Here is a 21,321-nt window from a genome sequence, read left to right on the forward strand (position 1 = left end):
GCTTCGCGCAGGCGCGAGGGACGGTTGATTGGCAGGGGAGGGGGCGGGGCCACCTGTGGGTCTCCCAGAGCTTGGGAGGCGAGGTCTGCGAAAAGGCGTGGGATTCCTGATGTTTGTCCTCCCAGTGGTCCGCAAAACCATTTACAAGCTGTTTAATTGCTCAGGACTCAACCTACCTGAGAATCAGTTCAAATCTAGAGCACGGGGAATGGAAGACATGGTTTTAACATACAGTTAACTGTGGCTGCGGAGCTGAGGGGGGGGTAGGTAAAGTCCCCCATGAGTTCGAATCCCAGAACTCATGCAGAAAAAAAAAAGGCATGGCGGCTGGAGCGTGTAATTCCCTTTGAGAAGTGGAGTGGTAGTGGAGACAGGTGGATCCTAGTAGCTCACTGGCCTACCTGAATTGATAAGCTTCAGGTCCTGTGAGTCTTGGTTTCAAAAAATGTGGAGAGCAACCTTGGAAGATGCGTCTACATGTGCATGCACATATCACACACACACACACACACACACACACACACTACTCATATACATAAAATAAGTCTAAAAAAAGAGTTGATCACTATCGTATCATTTGTTCTACAGCAGTATATCTTGCAGGTTCTGGATTCTGTTGTAGGTTTTATGGTTTGTAGCTTCGTGAAATTGGTTGTTACTTCTCGCCTCCAGTGGTTTGCAAAATACTTCCCAGCACCATGAGTGCTAGTCAGTAGGGGCAGACCTTGTATTTGGGCGTCCGTTTGATTTCTCCATGTTTAATAACATAAGTAAATGTTTCTTCAGCAGTATGGCCTTGCTATGAGGTAATATTTTGAGATTACGATAAAGCATAGCATTTCTCCCTTTTCTCCCCTTCCCTCTTCCAAACCCTCCCAGCGCCCCTCTCCCTCCTCCAAATCCATGGTTTCTTTTCACTAATTGTTATTGCATGCATACATTACATGCATATACATATATATGCCTAAATATAACCTGCTCACTCCATATAATGTTCCTTGTATGTGTGGTTTTAGGGATAGCCGTTTGTCATTGGACAATCAGCTGGGAGGACCACCTCTCTCGTTCCCAGCTCCACGCAGTTGCCTGCAGTTCTTTGTGTCAGGCTGAGGCATCATGGGCTTTCCCCCGTCCACGTTGGCATGCCCGTCCCTGTCTTCCTTGCTCAGCTCACGTTTGTCTCGTCATGTCGGTGAGACTTTATGGGTGTAGTTTTTGAAGTCACTAGGAGACACCATCTCACAGTAAACTCCCCGATCCTCTGGCTTTTAGAGTCTTCCTGCCCCCCTCCCCCCCAGTATTCCCTTAGCCTTAGGTTCGGTGTTTTATAGAAGGTGGAGTTGAACTTCACAACTTGATTGATTGTGGTTTTCTATAGTGATCTCTTTGTTACAAAGTGACAGTTCCTTGATGAGAGGTGAGGACTACACTTATTTATGGGTATCCAGACAAATGTTTATAGGATGTTGTCAGGGATTCTGATGGCCTAGTAAACCAGAGGCTGTAGATTCTCCGCTAATAACCATGACCTCACTAGTGCTGAGTAACCGGTTAGCTGAGTTTTCGGCACCAGGCACGATCTCTCTCCTGTTGAGTGGGTCTTAAGTCTAATTAGAGAGCTCTTGGTTGTTGCCAAGACGAGCATCCACTCCTGCACCCTTAGTGTTGCCCTGTCATGCTGGTGGTCGATGAGGTTCCTTGGCACCAGAGCTGGGAAGGACTGCTGATTGCTTCCTCCTCTGGAAGCTTGCACTGCGCCATCTTGTACCATGAGCGCTAGTCCTCAGAGACTGAGAACTCAGGTCAGTTCCAGCTCAGGGTCCCTGGGTGCTGTTTCTGAAGCACGTGTTGTCTTTGTCAGTTCACTTGCTGATGTATTCCAGGACCAGGAAACCACAGTGGGCTGGGCCTCCTACATCAGTTATCGGTCAAGCAAACCCCTCATAGACATTCCTATAGGCTAACCCGGAAAAGACACACTTGAATCTCCTTCTCAGGAGATTCTAGGCTATGCCATGTCAACAGTTAATGCCATCACCCTCCCTGTCCCATCCCGTCCCATGTCACCCCTGCATACGCCTTTAAACTCCAGCATTCCTGCTTTAAAATCTTGTATGTATCCTGCCATCCCTTCAATCTTTAAAAACTGAGTTGTGAGCTAGCAGGCTTCCGTATAGTTTTTACGTGCCCTTCCTTTGGGTTAGCCTTCCTATCTTAAGGTTTCTATTGCTGTGATTAAGCACCATGACCAAAGTAACTTAGGGGAAGAGATGGTTTATTTTGCCTTACAGCTTGTAGTCCACCATCCAGGGAGGTCAGAGCAGGCACTCAGGGCAGGAGCCTTGGAGAGAGAACTGATGCAGAGACCATGGGAGAGTGCCGCATAGTACCTTGATCACCGGCTAACCCGCCAAGTGAGAGTGAGACCACTGACCCAATTCTTTTTTTTGTGGTCAAATTAAGCAAGCTTTATCTTCTGCCAGAAAGGGCTGTCTCCCTAAAGTGGGCTTTGAGAGACTCATTGAACACAAGAGAAAGTAAGGGTTATATAATAAGCTCAAAACCTGTAAGACTAGGTAGGGCATTTCCAAGGGTTTTTGGTTAAAGAGGAACTTGGCAGAACGTCTCAAAATTATTTGTCAGAACATTTTGGTGAAGGTCAGGGTATGGTCAGAATATAGGTGTGTGAAATGTCAAATTCCAGAAAATGAGTCGAGACATGGTCAAATTCAAATTTTACAGGAAACAGGAATGGACTTACATTGCCCTTGTAATAAGGTGGCTTCTAATCTTAAGATGGAGTCAGGCTGGTCCGTCACACTATGCCTTCCTATAGCACCCAGGGCTACCAGTTGAGGGTCTCACCTCCGACAGTGAGCTGGGCCCTCTGTAATCCACAGTCAGTTGTGAGACTGCAGCACAGGCTTAACCTCAGGCCAGGCTGAGGGGGACATTTTCTCAGTTGAGGTTCCCTTTCCAAAATGACTCTAGCTTGTGTCAAGTTGACATAAAACTAGCTGGTGCCCTTTCTTTCCGGCTCCTCTCCCACTCCAGTGTGTGGCTCTCCTAACAGTGGGGGTGGGGCGTCTCTGACTCTCATTTATTCTTGGGACCCTTTCGGTCCTACTGGGTTGCCTCTCCCAGCCTCGATATGAGGGTTTGTGTCTAGTCTTGTTCTATCTTGTTATACCATGCTTGGTAGATATTCCTGGGAGGCCATTTTTCTAAAGAGGAATGGAGGAGTGGATCTATGTTGTGGGTAGCCCTGGGGTTGCTTGCTGATGCTAATTCTGCTCTCCTGGGAGGGGCTGTGAATGGGGAATGAGTCACATACTCAGGTGACTTCTTGTGAACCATCCCCTAATGAATAAAGGAGCCAATCACTGGACGAGTAGGTGGGACTTCCCGCTTGGAGAAGGTAAGAGAGGAAGCAGGAGAGAATTAGTCCTTTTGGACAGGGATAGCATGAGGACTATGGTGGATCTGGCAGGATTCGCTACCAGAGGATTTAGATTTAATAAGGCTTGCAAGATTAGGTTTCAGTTGTTGCACCCAGTGATTAAATTACTGTTGTTTCTGAGCTAAGTTTGTGTTGTGTCTTCCTTCATGTGGTGGCTTGTCTGGGTTCAAGAGAGAAAGATACAGTGTCAAAGTGTGGGTTTGCCAGATGTGCACCACAAAGGCTGTCGTTGGGGGTTTTGAAGAATGGGGCTGGTGTGGTAGCGACAGTAGGAACTTAGTGAGTTGAGTGGAGAGATTTTGAAGCTCTGAGTCACGGAGCCTCCCTGAGATAAGAACAGGCCGGTTAGCCCCCCTCGCCCCCCCAGGGCGGAGAGTAGCTCTGGGGGAGAGGGAAGGTGGAGAGAGGACTGGGAGGAGTGGATGGAGGAGAAACTGCAGTTGGATGTATTGAAAACAAAACAAGTATATCAATATATTTGTGCAATTCTTCCAATCACTGATCTTGAAACTGTGAAATTCATAGACTGCCCAAAGCTCCCGAGGGTATCTTGTCCATGGTGTTGTCGAACATGGTGCTGATCCAGACAGAAAGGACAGCAGTAGTGATACGATATCTCTGCCGTGCTGTCTGTGGGCAGCCAGCGACAGCTTCTGTACTTGTAGACCATGATGCTATAAATGAAGACAGAGAAGAGGTGCAGATCATGTGGCTTTGAACTGAATGTGGCATGTTTAGTGTCATGTGTGTTATGTGCAGTGTCACGTGTGTTATGTTCAGTGTCATGTGTGTTATGTGCAGTGTCACATGTGGCATGTGCAGTGTCACATGTGGCATGTACAGTGTGAGAACCTGTGTAAGAAAGTTGTGAACTTAATGTGAACTGACGGTAGAGCAGAGAGCAGAATGTCTTCAGAGAGGGTTGCCTTCTCAAAAGTCTTGCACGTACTATGATAAGTGAATATGCTTGAAAGTGAGGACCTGACAGGATTGCCTGTGCTTGACAGAGATAGTATGTTCTCATACTATCTCTGTGGGAGAGATGGTGGCCTGGGAGGAAGATTGTTGGCTTTTTTGCAGGACCAAGATAGTATTCATAAGGCAGAACACCAGGTGTGTTCCTCTGATATGCTTGCATTTGCTTAAGCTAACTGTAAATGTCAATCTTGTGTTGCTGCTTTAGAAATATGAAAGAGGAGTGCTTTGTTTGCATTGCTCCTGAGTGCAAACTCCTGAAGTCCTCTGGTCATCCTACTCAGATCTGTGGCACTTCCTTCAATCCCCCTAGAATTAGCCTCACTACTGGGGTGAGTCAAAAGTGAAGGGTCAATGTTTAGATGCTCCAGCAGTCCCTGAATACTGTTGAGGAAAGTAATTGGTAAGATACCATTTACAATGAAATACTTTTAAATAAGTATTAGTGGATAAAAACTGTTTCCTGCTTTTTCATAACAAATACCTGTTCTGCTCCTGAATTTCTTAAATAAAAATATTATTTTCAAAAATGTGATTATGGGAATAAACTGTAGGCAAGCCTGTAGGGCATTTTTAAAATTAGTGATTGATGGAGGGGTGCCCAGTCCACTGTGGGTGGTGCCACACCTTAGAGTTCCCTAGGAAAGCAGACTGAGCAAGCTGTGGGAGGCAAGCCAGGAAGCAGCACCCCTCCGTGGCCTCTGCGTCAGCTCCCTGCTGGAACTCCCACACTGCCGCAGTTCCTGACCTCACTGCTTTGATGACACTGATACACAGGACTGTGAGGGAAATGCCACCAGCCCCCAAGTTGCTTTTCATGGTGTTTCGGCACAGCCACAGTAACTGGAACAAAGACAGGTGCGAAGGGGAATGCAATGGGTTAGGTGTGCCTGGATTTTAGGCAGACGCTGCTTGAGTCTAAGTACAGAGGTAAGCAGGTGGCCCAAAGAACAGGAAATGTATGCAGACATCCAGGGTTTACCCTGCTCTTGGAGTTACGTGGTAGGTTCAAATGTGGAATGGATGCTTTAAAAAGTACAGTGATTTATCAACCTCACATAACACCATTTGAAAAAAACTGGAGAAAAGGTTGAGTTCCATCTTTGCCTGGAAGTACAGTCAATTTTAAGAGCCGTGGTAAACAGTGTTGAGGGTCACCCAGTGCTGGCATTAATTTCACCATAGTTGCCTTAATCCCAGATGCTATGTCAGAGCCAGCAGAGGGAGCACCGAGCACAGCTTTGGAGCAAATTGTAGTTCTGCAGAGGAAAACCCAAGAAGTCCTCCAGAGCTTTTAGTTAGGAAAGCAAATGAGCTCTGGAGGAAGGTTGCTCCTCCCTTCCCTCCTACCGTCCTACCATCCTACCGTCTCTTTCTCATTTGGGACAGACAGCACTGCTCTCATCTTCTCTTTTGTCACTTTCTCCGTAGTTTTGAACAACCTTTCCCTTCCCTTAGGTCAGCCACACAAAAAGGTCCCTATGCTCTCTCTCCCTGCTGTCTTCTCTCTGTCTACTTAGTTACTTGGCTTAGGCTTAGGGGAAGGATGCTGTGAGAGTTCCAGAAAAATATGATGTTACCAGGAGCCCCGACTCACCATAGTAAAGCCCTTTGTGAGTCCTGAAGGGAGGCAGGTGGGCTGAGGTTAGTTCTTTGGTGCGTTAGGAATGAAAGAGGCAACTGAACCGGACAGCAAGTGCAGCCGTGGGTTGGCAGCACTCCTTCCTGCTTCCTCAAACACAGCTCAGCTCTGTGGTGAGTAGGTGTCTCCAAACATGCAGATCCTAAAGTGGACCAGAGTTTCATCTATTTATCTATCTATCTATCTATCTATCTATCTATCTTCTATCTATCATCTCTCTCTCTCTGTAATGTTAGGATGTTAATTAGTATCATCTGGGGATAAATTTGTTATCAGATAAATGTATAGAAATTATAAAGGAGATTTCTTTGCTTTTTTTTCTTCCCACCTTCTTTCTTTCCCTTCTCCCTTCTCTCTCTCTCTCTCTCTCTCTCCCTCCCTCCCTCCCTCCCTCCCTCCCTCCCTCCTTCCCTTTCTCCCTCCCTCCTTCTCTTCTCTTCTCTTCTCTTCTCTTCTCTTCTCGTCTCGTCTCGTCTCGTCTCGTCTCTTCTCTTCTCTTCTCTTCTCTTCTCTTCTCTTCTCTTCTCTTCTCTTGTCTTCTCTTCTCTTTTCTGTCGTTTTGAGACAGGGTCTCTCTACATAGCCCTTGCTGTGCTGGAACTCACTGTGTAGACCAGGCTGGTCTGGAGCTCACAGACTTCAGAGAGATCTGCCTGCCTCTGCCTCCTGACTACTAGGATTAAAAGTGTGCACCACCATAGTAGGCAGAAGCAGGTATCTTAGCTGTGGTAATTCTTAGATCTTTAGTAAGTGGCATGGTATGTGACTTTCAGAAAGTAATACCAACTGATGTCATTGAAACTTAAATAGATGTAGGTAGCTTCTGGGACAAGGATTCTATGACTTATGTTTTTGGAAAGTGTTATTGTTGTGGGAAATATTAAAAAAGGTTCAGCAAGTTCTCGCTCTACTGCCGGCAGCTCTCTGCTCTGCTGTAGTCTTGCGTCAGCAGCGGCCCCGATCGCCGTGTTCCCAGCTCCAAGCTCTGGTTTGCCTGTCTAATAGCCGCTCGTACCTTCTCAGCCGTAAAGTCCTGTGGTCCGTGGTCCCACCATCCAGTAACCCAGTGAAACAAAACTCTAGAAACTTATAATTAATCAGTCAGATTCATATATCAACAAATTCTCAATTCACAAGATGCCCACACAATAATTTCTGAGCTAATTGTTAATGATACACCTAGTTATCCCAATTATTCTATCCCTATATGATATTCATAACTACCTGTGACTAATTAAAACCATCTGGGATCAGAATCTCCTTCCTGTCCATCCTCCATGTTGCTCCTTCTCCCTCCTGAGACACTTTCTGTCTCTGTAGCTCTTAGTGATGCCCCCCTTTCCCCTGTCCAATCACAGGCCTCTTGCTGTACTAATAATTAAATAGATCGGACAGGGAAAATCCTGCCACATGTTGTCTCCTTTGGAAGTTAGATAACTAGTCCATGAAACACGGCCATGAAGTACATTCAAAGGGGGCAGTGTGGTCTAAGATTGAGGTTGGCTTCTTGCTCCCATTGGAGGAACTATGAGGAGGCTGTCCCTAGAGGTGAAGGAACACATTTCAGAACCTTGAGTTTTTTTCTTTTGAAATCCTTCCTATCCCTTTGTATCCTTCGTTAACTCAGGGCTTGATAGCAGTCTCATTACCTTGAGTAATGAGCATCTCGTATGGACTCGCCTTTCAGGTACAGTGGAGGAGCCCAGCCAGTGGCTAGCCAGCTCTTGTGGGCTGGGGTCAACATCTGCATGGTGTTCCGGCTTTGCCATTGTCTTTCACAACTCTGTTATCTTCCTACCATGTTCTCTCTATATTAACTACCGTGATGACCAATTAAAGTCTGGTGACCTAGCTGAGATCATTTTGTGCCAGTTACATAATGGAAATTTGGAGATGTAATCTTCCCCCCACTTTCCTAACCCGCCTTCCATTCTGTTTAAATGCCACTTCTTTCTCAAGTCAGCACTGATCACCAAGCTACATTTTTTCTTTCTTATTATTGGTTTCAGACATTAACTGCATTCAATCAACTCTTCCCTAGTTTTGTTGACTTTCAAAGTTTATAAGTTGGTGGTTTGAAATGTAGAACACACTCTGAAGAAAATATTATAGTTGGGTCAGAGCATATTTGCAGTAGAAAATTGTAGGAAACAATTTTTAGAATTATTTGTCACTCTACCAGTAAACAGAGTGGGGATCTATGGCCTGAAGTCACCTCCTTCCATTTATCTTGCTGCTGCTGGTGTTTAAGGAAGAGAAAGTTCATTAAGGAGGACGGAGGTGTTGTCAGTTGGTGTACATTCCGGAGGGGCCTTGGGGACTGTGATGCAGGGGACTCAGGCTGTGCTGTCTGCAGAGCCTCACAGCTGTACATTTCCATCTCTACTTCCTACTGCTTTTGTTTTCACTGTAAACTTAGATTATTTTTAGCATAAACATCATGCAAGAGTGTCAGCAAAATGACAGAGTGAGAAGGGCCAGACAAATTCCCCATAAGAACAGTGAAAAAAACTGCAAATTTTTTTTTTCAAAACCAATATTTTCAGAGGTCTAGAAATTAACCAATGGCTTTTGGTATCTCAGGGATATTTTATTCAAGAACAATGCCTGCGTCTCTGTGAAGAGTGAACTCTGTGGCATTCTGATTTGTTCTGGTTCCTCCCAGTACTTTCCAGGCTCTATTAGAAACAGTAGAGACAAGCTGCAGGGAAGCCTCCCGGCCACCGGACGATGAAGAATGGATCTGAAACTTTCTCTCTGCACACACATGTGTCACACATGTGACGCCAGTACAGGGAGGCTGAGGCAGGAAGTTCAACCAACCCAGGCGACATAACAAGACCCTGTCCAAAGCTGTTATAGGCAGGTATTTTAGCTTTGTGGAAGCCCAAGTTCGTCACTGTGGCAAACACCAGGTGAACAAACACCTGAAGAGGGCAGCTGTAGAATGAGCTCCGTGTAAGGCCTGGAACGGGTCTGTTGCATTTCTGAAACTGGAGCTGCTCGTGTGGAGGACAGAGAGTCTGCCGAGCAAAGGGCTGAGACAGTCCTCACCTCTGGCTTCACTTGAGATCTTGCACTTCTGAACATGACAGAGAATATAGGTTTTACAGAATAACTTCATGAATGGCACCAAGTCCTGCACATGGAGCTGGGGATCTAAGTGCAAACGTTTTAAGTGTGGTGTGTGTGGGGTGTGTGTGTGTGTGTGGTGAGTGTGTGGTGTGTGTGGTGTGTGTGTATGTGTGTATGGTGTGGTGTGTGTGGTGTGTGGTGTGTGGTGTGTGTGATGTGTGTGTGGGATGTGTGTGTGGGATGTATGTGCGGGGTGTGTGTGTGTGTGGGGTGTGTGTGTGTGATGTGTGTGTGGTGTGTGTGTGGTGAGTGTGTGGTGTGTGTGTGATGTGTGTGTGATGTGTGTGGGGGGTGTGTATGTGTGGTATGTGTGTGTGGTGTGTGTGTGATGTGTGTGTGGTGTGTGTGTGTGGTGAGTGTGTGGTGAGTGTGTGGTGTGTGTGTGAGATGTGTGTGTGGTGAGTGTGTGGTGTGTGTGGTGTGTGGTGTGTATGTGGTGTATGGTGTGTGTGTGGTGTATGTGTGGTGTGTGGTGTGTGTGTGTGTGGTGTGGTGTGTGGTGTGTGGTGTGTGTGTGGTGTGTGTGTGATGTGTGTGTGTGTGGTGTGTGTGATGAGTGTGTGGTGTGTGTGTGTGGTGTGTGTGGTGTGGTGAGTGTGGTGTGTGTGTCTGTGGTGTATGTGTGGTGTGTGGTGTGTGGTGTGTGTGGTGTGTGTGGTGTGTGTGTGGTGTGTGGTGTGTGGTGTGTGTGTGGTGTGTGGTGTGTGTGGTGTGTGTGGTGTGTGTGTGGTGTGTGGTGTGTGGTGTGTGGTGTGTGTGTGGTGTGTGGTGTGTGTGGTGTGTGTGGTGTGTGTGTGGTGTGTGGTGTGTGTGTGGTGTGTGTGTGATGTGTGTGTGTGTGGTGTGTGTGATGAGTGTGTGGTGTGTGTGTGTGGTGTGTGGTGTGTGGTGTGTGGTGTGTGTGTGTGTGGTGTATGTGTGGTGTGTGTGGTGTGTGGTGTGTGGTGTGTGGTGTGTGTGTGGTGTGTGTGTGTGATGTGTGTGTGTCGTGAGTGTGTGTTATGTGTGTGTGTGTGGTGTGTGGTGTGGTGTGTGTGTGGTGTGTGGTGTGTGGTGTGTGTGTGGTGTGTGGTGTGTGGTGTGTGTGTGGTGTGTGTGTGTGATGTGTGTGTGTATGGTGTGTGTGGTGAGTGTGTGGTGTGTGTGGTGTGTGTGTGTGTATGGTGTATGTGTGATGTGTGGCATGGTGTGTGTGTGGTGTGTGTGGTGTGTGTGGTGTGTGTGGTGTGTGTGGTGTGTGGTGTGTGTAGTGTGTGTGAGTGTGGTGTGTGGTGTGTGTGTGTGGTGTGTGTGTATGTGGTGTGTGGTGTGTGTGAGGTGTGTGTGAGGTGTGTGTGAGGTGTGTGTGTGTGTGTGTATGTGTTTAAAACTTCAGATATCTTGATATGAACTCAGGTCTTCTGCAAGAGCAGTATGAGCTCTGAACCTCCAAGCCATCTCTCCAGCCACACATTATTTTATTTTTAATGTCTAGTCTTTGAAAAAAAATGAAGCATACCTAGAAATGAGAATATTATTCCTTTAAAGGAAGAACAACAACCAAAAGGAACCGTTCTTTTGGCACCCTAGATGATGGATTTACTAGACAAACACTCCACTTTAAAATAGGTCTTTAAAATATTTCTTGCAAAAGCAAGCCATATACCAAGGATCAATGTAGTATAATATCTCACCAAATAGAGGGTATTACAAAAACTTAAAAAAGACAACACAGAAATCCTAGACCGTATAGAACCCAAGGGATGACTGGGATGTAGCTTAGTGATCAAGCGCTTGCTGTGAAATTCTGGAGTTCTGAGTTAAGACCCTAAGTTGAGTGGATCAAAAGCCAGGTGTGGTGGTGTGCACCTGGGCCTCATCGCTGTGGAGGCTGAGACTGGAGCACTCCTGCTCCTTTCTTCCTTCCTTCCTTCCTTCCTTCCTTCCTTCCTTCCTTCCTTCCTTCCTTCCTTCCTCCCATCTTTCTTTTCTTTCTGTGATTGAAGGCATGTACCGCCATGCTTAGAAAAAGATTCTTCAAAATAGCTTATCTCTTGAGGTGCTCTATGTTCTTGGAGTGGGTTTGGATGGAGCTGTATACTAGATTGAAATTAATAGCCTTTCACTAACTGGTGTTTGGAGGATGGACTTGGAAAGAGATGAACATTATATAAATTGAGTTTGTATTGTCCGCTTGGTGGTAGAGTTGTGTCTCAAAAGCAATGTAAAGACTAATGAACCAAGAGAATTAGAATCTCATGAGTTCTTAGATGAAAAAATGCAGCAGTCTCAGTAGTCCAATAGGCAGCAGTGTAAGGCTAAGTAGAAGACAAAAGGTAGATCCGAGGCACATCTGAGACAGCTGTGTCTCTGGAGTAGTGTTTTCTTTGTTGCCGTTGCACTGAGGCGTGGGGAGGATTCCATCCCAGCAGGTCAGAGGCTGCTGCCTCCCTGGTTAGAGTGCACAGCCAGGCTTTTGAACTTATGTCAGATAACCTGGAAGTGTGGCCTGTTGTCCACACCGCACTTGGGAGCTTGTTAAAATGACACAGACTCTTGGCCTTCTTCCCTGACTGACTGAGTCAGACTGTAGTTTAGCTAGGAGGATTTCCAGTGACTTGTGTGCAGTTTGAGATAGATGCACTATGGTACTAGCACATACTAGCATTGGGTAAAGTCTGAAGACAAGAGGTGAGAGCAGAACCAAACCTGGATTTATTCTGAACCTTCAGCCGCATATCTGAGAGCATATGGAAATGATTGTCCAGTGCTGGGAACGTGTGTAGGAAGCTGCCTCATGTGTATCTCTCTGTCCACAAGCCTGTCAGGCAGTTGTTACCATACTGGAGATTCTGTTTTGGCTCAGGCAGTAGCTGATCATGTGAGCACTGTGACGTCGCAGGACTTTAATTTGGTCTTTTGTTTCTTTGTCAGAAGTGAGGTGTGGGCAGGCTCATTATTCTTGGGTTTGGAAAGACACTCTTCTTGTAGGACTAGGTGGAGCTAATGCAGCCCTGCGCCCTCTGCAGGCTGCCCTGGGTTCTGAGTGGTGCTGGTGCACACTGGTTGTTCTGGTATTTTAGCATCTTTGTCAAATGATGGGAGGCTGCAGGGAAACTACGTAACTGCCGACTCTGAGTGTTGCACCGTGGGTTCCAGAGTGCTTTCCTGCTACAGACTCAAACACCTGCAAGTAAGCTGAACCTGAGAGAGAAGGGAGACAAACCTGCCTGGGGAGCAGGAACAGCTTGTGGGCTTTGGCAGTAGACAGTCTTGGGTTCCTGTGCTAGACCTTTTTGAATATATTACCTAAACTTGCCTGGTACTGTTTGCCTTTTTACCTGAAAAAGGATGATGGTGATGATGACGACGACGGTGATGATGACGACCACGATGACGACAATGATGACGACGATGACAGCAATGATGTGTATGTCAGAGTGCACTTATGGAGAATTAATAGGATAATATACGTGGAGTCTAGTAAATAATAGATAATAAATATGCATGGACCTTTTACTTGTATATCTATCATAACTGTATCTGGGCATTTACTTATGTAAACTTACGTAATAGAGCATAGCACATGAGCAGAAACACCGCGTGCCTTAGTATTCCCTTGTTACTAATATCAACGGTTACCTATCAGGGCACTTCTGACTGGGGAGGGTTGTGTACACACCTGAGGTGCTTGCAGAAACCAGATGACTTTCTTCTTAAGGTCAATCATCTAACATTTTTGCTTGAATACCCTCTCTATGTATTTGGAAGCAAACACACGGCGACCAAGCCCACACCACGTAGTGTTGGCTTGACATTAAACCTTTTCCACCTTAAGTGAAAATAGTTCTGAAGAGTTTAACTATTGTTATATTTAAATATTGTCATTCGACAATAACGCTATTGTTGATTTTAGATTAGTATATTCCAAATAAGCCAACTGGGAAATCCTAACCTGCAGGTGTCACCATGTGTGCTTGTCACTCTTGTGGTGGGATGTAGGGTGGTCAAGGACTTGTTCTCCCCAGTTTCAGGCTTGAGCACTTCTCTGAGCCAAAATGAAGGCCGTTGGCAAACTTCTGAAGGACTAGGGATGACCAGTTGCAGGTTTTGAATAGTGTAGCCTGTTGAAGCACTCAGACTTCTCTTACAGTAGACAACCCATTAATGAATAGCCAGGGCTTGGTTCCAGTAACACTGTTTACTCCGTGAAGCTTCTCTCCACTTCCTTGGTGGCCCTCTCCTGGGGACAGCCACTCCTCTGTCTGTAGATTTATCAGCTCTATAACGTCTACTATGGTCTTAAAAATTCACCCAGAGCTTGCTCCAGTGACTCCAGTAAGAAACCAATTCCCATATTAAATCTTTTCCTGATTAAAAATTCCTTGAGTAGTTTCATGCCTGAAACCCCGAGTGGTTCATAGTTAAAGGAGAAAAACGAATGATGTAGACTTTTAAGCTTTTAAATATGATTAAAAATATCATTTCAGTTCCCATTGTGTATGTTCACTTACATGTTATATAAGGACAACTTTGTATAAAGATGTATTTATGTTAAGCATACTTCCCCCATATGGTCTTTCCATCTGTCCTCCCTCTCACAGTTTCCTTTGTCCCCTGCCAGGTGAGTCCACGCTGTGTGCCATGGGTCATGTGTGGCTGCATACAGCTGAGGATAGCTATAAACACAGCCCATCACAAAATGGCAAACTTACTTAACGCGTGAGACGTTTTGCCTTTTCTTTTGTAACTCGATTGCATGGTTCTTGAGCACGAATTCTGAAGATGACAAGGCCCCGTTGCAATGTCAGAAGGTTGGTCATGCTGGATTTACTTCTGTTTTCTTGCCATGTATATGGTTTCAAGTATAATCTAGAAACAAGGAATGAATGGAAACATCTAATATTTGTCTTTTTTGGAGATTGATTTAATTCACCTAACATGACTATCTCCAGATGTAGACACTGGATGCAAATGACATAGCGTCATTCTCCTTTAGGAGTAAAATGATTCGGTTGTGGACGGCATTAATTTGATTCAGTTGTCTATAACTGGAAAAAAAAAAAGCAGACAGAAAATGGAAAGAGAGCCATGTTGGAGGGGGTTGACTCCTGGAGAGTCAGTGGGCTAAATATGAATAAAATACATTGTATGCATGTGTGACATTGGCAAAGAATTAAAAACAAGATTGCACTGTATAATGTAAGCCGCCTTTTCTTTATACACATCCCTGCTGGTAGATACCTAGTTTTGTCTCATAATGTGGCTATCGTACAGAGTGCTGCAACCCAGTTCTGTGCACAGCGTCTCTGTGACATGCTGACTCGGCTAGATATGTCGGCTAACACTCTTTGGCTAAATATTCAGAGACTGTGTAGCTGAGTCATATGGCAGATCTAGTTCTAGTTTTTAAAAGAGTTTCAAAAACGGTAATGTAGTGTTTCGATTCTTTGAGCACTTCATGCAGTGTATTTGATCACAGACATCCCCTGCTCTTCCAGATCCACCCTTCCCAACCGCCTGCCCTCTGTAACAATAACATCCATAAAACAACATCTGTAAATATATATACTTCTGCTTCTTTCCTATTTCTCCATTGTTGGCTTCTCTCAGCTTGGGCTCCAGCTAAGGCTTCAAGCAGTGTGCCGACTAGGAATGCAGTGTGTGTTGTTGTGTGTTGTTGATTTCACCTGTACGACTCATTGCACTTACTGATTTGTGCGTCTTGAGTCATCCCTGCTTTGCTGGAGTGAACCCAACTAGGTCATGATGAGGAATCTTTCTGGTGCCTTTTTGAATAGAAGAAATAATTCCACATACATGTTCAGGCTTGCTTTGTATCCTATTACATGATCTGCTTTGGAGAAAGTTCCATGGGATGTTTAGAAGAGTATGCGTTTTGTAGTGCTTGGGTGGTGTCTTAGTTAGGGTTTCTATTGTGAAGATACACCGTGACAGTGACAATTCTTATAAAGAAAAAATTAACTGGGGCTGGCTTACGGTTTCAGAGGTTTAGTCCTTTATCATGGAGGGAAGCATGGCGACATGCAGGAAGACATGGTGCTGGAGAGAGAGCTGAGAGGTCTACGTCTCCATCTGCAGACAGCTGGAGTGAATGCCAAATGAGACCTCAAAGTCCACCCCACAGTGACCTACTTCCTCCAGCAAGGCCACACCTCCTAATAGCGCCACTCCCTATGAGCCTATGGGGGCCATTTTCATTCAAACCACAATATCATACATTCTGATTATGGTTTACCCTCCCCCAGCTCCTCCCACGTCTTTCCTACCTCCCCCTCCCGTCCGAATCCATGTTCTTTTTGTCTCTCAGAAAATAAACAGACATCAAAACTTGATAAGGACCTTGCTATGTTTGGAATAGCATCCTTCATAGATCCATGTGCTATGGGCTGAGATGACAGCTGATGGCACACTGGGTGGTGGTTTATGCATTAAGAAGTAGGGCCCTACCAGGCGTGGTGGCACAAGCCTGTAGTCCCAGCACTTGGGAGGCAGAGGCAGGTGGATTTCTGAGTTCGAGGCCAGCCTGGTCTACAGAGTGAGCTCCAGGACAGCCAGGGCTATACAGAGAAACCCTGTCTCGGAAAACCCAAAAACCAAACCAAACCAAACCAAAACAAAAAACAAAACAAAACAAAACCGAAAAAAACAAACAAAAAAGAAGTACAGCCTGTCCAGATTGCTGAAGACATCATGTCCTCTGGACACAGCACTTAGAGGATCTGAACTGGATCTGACCCAAAAGCTTCCTGATGCCTATGAATGAAAACAATGACCAGCATAGCACAATTTCCCTAAAGGTGTAATGGTGGCACACATACCTTGGCAGGAACCAACAGGTTTGTAATTGTACTTAAAACTTAAAATTGTACCTGCTCAGTGTAGTCTGTTTGAATGAGGATGCACCTGTGGGTGTATGTTTGAATGCATACTTCCTGGTTGGGAGGCCTGTTTGGGAAGGATTAGGAGGTGTGGCATTGTTTGGAAGAGGTATATTACTAAGGGTGGGCTTTACAGTTTCAAAGCCCCACTAAATAAGATGTAATAAAAAGTGAACTTTAGAATTCTGAAAAGAGATACTTACTAAAGGTCATCCCATCTTAAAGATGGCGAGTAAAAGATGCCTAAGAGATGTGCTCAGGATCACAGACGTGGGGTTTAAACAAAGAGATTTTCAAACCTTAGTATTTTCTGTACTTTCAGAAAAATACCTTGTCTTTATTAAATGATAATTTGGGTCATCTGGTTTGGAGAAAGATTTTTGGGAAGCTGGCATATACTTGTGCAGTTTTTGCTTACCGTCCCATAGCTTTCCTATTGTGGGCGTGTCTTAGTCAGGGTTTCTATTCCTGCACAAACGTCATGACCAAGAAGCAAGTTGGGAGGAAAGGGTTTATTCAGCTTACACTTCTGCATTGCTGTTCATCACAAAAGGAAGTCAGAACTGGCACTCAAGTAGGTCAGCAAGCAGGAGCTGATGCAGAGGCCATGGAGGGATGTTCCTTACTGGCTTGCTTCCCCTGGCTTGCTCAGCCTGCTCTCTTATAGAACCCAGGAACACCAGCCCAGAGATGGTACCACCCACAAGAGGCCCTCCCTCCTTGATCACTAATTGAGAAAATGCCTTACAGTTAGATCTCATGGAGGCACTTCCCCAACTGAAACTCCTTTCTCTGTGGTAACTCCAACCTATGTCAAGTTGACACACAAAACCAGCCAGTACAGGGAGGCAAGGAGCAGATTAGAACTGTTAACACAACGGCCTGCCAGCTGTGGCCTGGTGAGGGCGCTCTCACTCAACGCATGGCATGAAAATTGATGCTCACTCTAGCTAATGCCCAAGACTGCCAAGCAAGTGAGGGAGAGAGTGGGCTGCTTCAAAGCAATAGGCTATTTCAGGCCAGGCTGCTTACAGACAAGACCTGTGAAAAGAACCATAACTGCATCTTTCCCTTTGGTTTGAAGACACCACTGCACATATTTAAAATAGTAAGATACCTTCCAAAGTTAGCCTGAGTCCGGAAGGGGGCTGTGGGATTGAGTGGTGAGCCACAGACCAGGAGGTGGTATCACTCCTTTCCCTCCGGCCCTCTCTCCAGAGTGGGCTCTAGCTGCACGCACTCTAGATTTGTGGGATTCCCTTGAGCATGCGTTTGGCTCGGAGATTACCTTGTTGAAACTTTTGTCTTGTCCCCAAAATGAACTTCACCTTTCTTTTTCTTGACTTGCCGATTGAAAAGTTCTCCCTGTGTTCTGCTTTTGTATCCATACTGCACATTGATAGGGCTGCCATGAGTAGTAAGTTCCTGGTTAGTTTCACTTTGCCACATCATATGCACGCATTGGATGTATTCATTCTCTCACCCTTTGATGCAAGATAGCAATGATGCTGCCACTTTCTAACCTGGGAATGCAGTAAGTTCTCTTACCTCTGATTTCAGCTTCCTCACAGAATGGGCCATTTAAACATGCTGTAGGACAGCCATTTGGTATATGGCCCGAGCTTTTTCTAGAATGACCTTTGATACTAAGACTTTGATGAACCCTTTTTGACTTTAATTGTTCAAGGATTGTTTTTTTAAAGGTTCATTTCCTTCCTTCCTTCTTCCATTCCTCTTCCTACCCCCTCCTCCCCTTCTCCTCCCCTCCCTCTTCCTCTTCTCCCTCCTCCCCTTCCTTCTCCTCCCCCTCCCCCTCCCCCTCCTCCTCGTCGTCCTCCTGTTTATTTGGTTATCAGGTGTGAGCTGGTCTCTCGAGAGCTGTGCCTTTTATTAAGCCAGTGCTCCGTAAGGATGAAGCCATGTTCAGCTTGAGTGCCAAGATTGTGAAGCCCAATGGTGAGAAGCTGGACGAGTTCGAGTCTGGCATCTCTCAGGTGCTGCTTGAGATCTCTCAGATCTCAAGGCGCAGCTGCAGGAACTCAACATCAGCACAGCCAAGGAAATTAAAGTTGGTGGTGGTCGGAAAGCTATCATAATTTTTGTACCAGTTCCTCATCTTAAATCTCTCCAGAAAATCCAAGTCCAGCCAGTTCGTGAATTGGAGAAAAAGTTCAGTGGGAATAATGTAGTCTTCATTGCTCAGAGGAGGAAAAGGCGTAGGAAAAATCAGCCAAAGCGCCCCAGAAGCCACACCTGACAGCAGTTCATGACGCCATCCTTGACGACTTGTTCTTCCCAAGTGACATTGTGGGTAAGAGGACCTGTGTGAAACTGGATGGCACCAGCTCATAAAAGTTCATTTAGACAAGGCACAGCAGAACAATGTGGAACACAAGGTTGAAACTTTTTCTGGTGTGTACAAGAAGCTCACAGGCAAGGATGTTAATTTTGAATTCCAGGAGTTTCAATTGTAAAGAAAATGATTGATTAAAGTGTCATTCATAGTAAAAAGAAAATAAAAATAAAGAAGTTTATTTTTTTTATGTATGTGTACACTGTAGCTGTCTTCAGACACACCAGGAGAGGGCATTGGATCCCATTACAGATGGTTGTGAGTCACCATGTGTTTGCTGGGAATTGAACTCAGGACCTCAGGAAGAGCAGTCAGTGCTCTTAACTGCTGAGCCATCTCTCCAGGCCCCCTTTCCCCCAATGGAACTTTTACCAAAAATTTTATTTCCTTTCTTCACTGACAAAAACTGTGCATTTATTATTATTTGATGGTATTTCATAAATATTCCATAGTACTAAATATAGTTGTTCATAAGATCCAACTTTAGGGTTTTTCCCCCTGGGACTGAGGGAGGCGGAGTTGGGAAGAAACATGAGAAGAAAGAGCAGTAGCTTGAAATAGAGACCACAGAAAAATTCCCATAAATGGCCATAAGAACTTCAAAGAGACTCCAAGTACTTACTGAATTAGTGTCCTGTGGTAGGATAGGGCACGTTGAGGAGAGCTCAGGTTACACTGGCGCCCTGCGCCTCGCCCTCTAGGCAGGCTTGCACTGCCTTGTGTTTTACATATAGTATTCCGTGGTATTTACAAAGCGCTTGTGAAGTAGGTACTGTTTTTATCTGTCTGTGCTTGGTGAGAAAATGAGAAGTTAGATTGTTCTAGGTCATACTGCTGAGAAATGTGGAGCCAGTATACAAATACTATCAAATTACAAATAATTAACAGTAGCGTGAATGAACGGCCTGCTCAGTGCTCGGTTGGGTTGGGTTTACTTCTCTTTATTTTACTAATAGGAGTTCCTTATTTATTATGAATATTAACTCCATTTCTTTCTTTCTTTCTTTTCTTTCTTTCTTTCTTTTTTTTTTTTTTTTTTTTTTTTTTTTTTTTTTTTTTGGATTTGGTTTTTTTGAGACAGGGTTTCTCTGTGTAGCCCTGGCTATCCTGGAACTCACTCTGTAGACCAGGCTGGCCTGGAACTCAGAAATCTGCCTGCCTCTGCCTCCCAGAGTGCTGGGATTACAGGCCTACAGTCTTTTACTTACCTTTAAATTATTTACTTTCTGTCTTTTGGTATTCATTTCTTGTTTACTTCGGAAAAATCCCAAAGCACTAGTTAATAGTATGATCTTAGATACTGTTGATAAACTTTTTTTTTTTTTTGAGAAAAGCAATAACCACAGCAAAGAGGACTTGTGGTGTGGGTTATGTTGAGTCTCAGTTGATCTCAGGCGGAACAACCATAAGGGAATTAGTTGTATTGTTTACACCAAGGCTCTTTAAAAGTACAATTACCCTGTAGGCATATTTGTAATTGGAAAAGAAGGAGTTGGCTTGTTTCATATTTATTAGATTGACATTTGGGAAAATGAATTTTTACTTCATCTGCAGCAAATGAGTCCTAATCAGTTAAGTGGCTTTGGGCTACTGTGACTTCTCTGTCTCATTTGCTTTTTTGTTTTGTTTTGTTTTGTTTTGTTTTGCTTTTTTTTGTTTTGTTTTGTTTTTCCAAGACAGGGTTTCTCTGTATAGTCTCACTCTGTGGACCAAGCTGACTTTGAACTCAAATTGGCTTCCTCTGTGGCTGTCAACCCTTCTCTGGTCCCTGTATTCTCCGTGGATATATATATATATATATATATATATATATATATATATATATATATATATATATATATATATATATATATATTTGCTATCAAAAGTTTCAATTTGTCTGGGTTTCCCCCTTCTACCCTGTGTTCTCAGGCATGTTAAATCACCCCTAGCCTAAATGATCCAGGTGGAACTGATCTAACTCTGAGCTGTGGTTTCTAAATTTCAGTGGACATCAGAAGGCTCCATTAGCACAGTCTGCTGATCCCTAACTGCACAGCTCTGATTCAGTGACTCTGAACTAGCTGATAGTGTGAAGATTGCAGAATAAGTGTGAGACCAGAGAGGGTCTCTTGAAGATGCCATTGTGCCACTAAGGAACCAACTCTGGAGCACGTTTGACTCTAGGCCTCTTCGTAGAGATATTAATAGTTTGAGTTCTATAGAAAGCCTGTATCGAAGCCTGATGCCTGTAAATAAAAGGGAATAATTGGGACCACTTGTTCTTACCAAGCTCAGCATAAGAACATGGCTCCTCCAATCGGGGATGGCAGGGAAGGTGGGTAACAAGGCTGTCCTACTAATCTCAGTTCCTTATCTCCAGCAAAGCCCCACCCCCTGAGTTTTGTGTGTGATATTCCATGACCGTGATTATTTAGTCCACACTGAACCTGCAGTTTACCCATTTGGCTAGACTAATTGGACAGCAAGCGCCAGGATCTTTCCGTCTCTGCCACTCCAGGGTTGAGAGCTCAGCACATGCAGCTGCGTCTCCCTGCCTGTCCCACTCCACTCTGCATACGTGCTGAGAAGAGAGTCTCTGGTCTTCATGCTGGTGTGACAGACATTTACTGAGTCACCTCACAGACCTTACTTATTAAATAGTTCCTATTCGTTGGTAGTTAGTGGAAATTCAGTAGATTCTTATGCCTTGATTTTATATTATTCAGCTAAGAATCTCTTACCTATCAAGTGGTTTATTTTCATTCATTCGTTTATTCATTCATTCATTTTTGAGACAGGATGTCACCATATAGTTCTGGTGGTCCTGGAACTCACTATGTAGACCAGCATGGCTTTGAACTCAGTGAGATCTGCCTGCCTCTGCCTCCTGAGT

At 44.8% G+C, this 21,321-nt stretch overlaps 1 pseudogene; it reads left to right on the forward strand.

Annotated features, from left to right (window-relative positions):
* The first annotated feature begins 18,012 nt into the window (after positions 1 to 18,012).
* Positions 18,013 to 18,568, forward strand: LOC127696198 (40S ribosomal protein S7-like; annotated as a pseudogene).
* The last annotated feature ends 2,753 nt before the right edge of the window (positions 18,569 to 21,321 follow it).

Source organism: Apodemus sylvaticus, chromosome 11 (genome assembly GCF_947179515.1).
Source record: "Apodemus sylvaticus chromosome 11, mApoSyl1.1, whole genome shotgun sequence".
NCBI lineage: Eukaryota > Metazoa > Chordata > Mammalia > Rodentia > Muridae > Apodemus > Apodemus sylvaticus.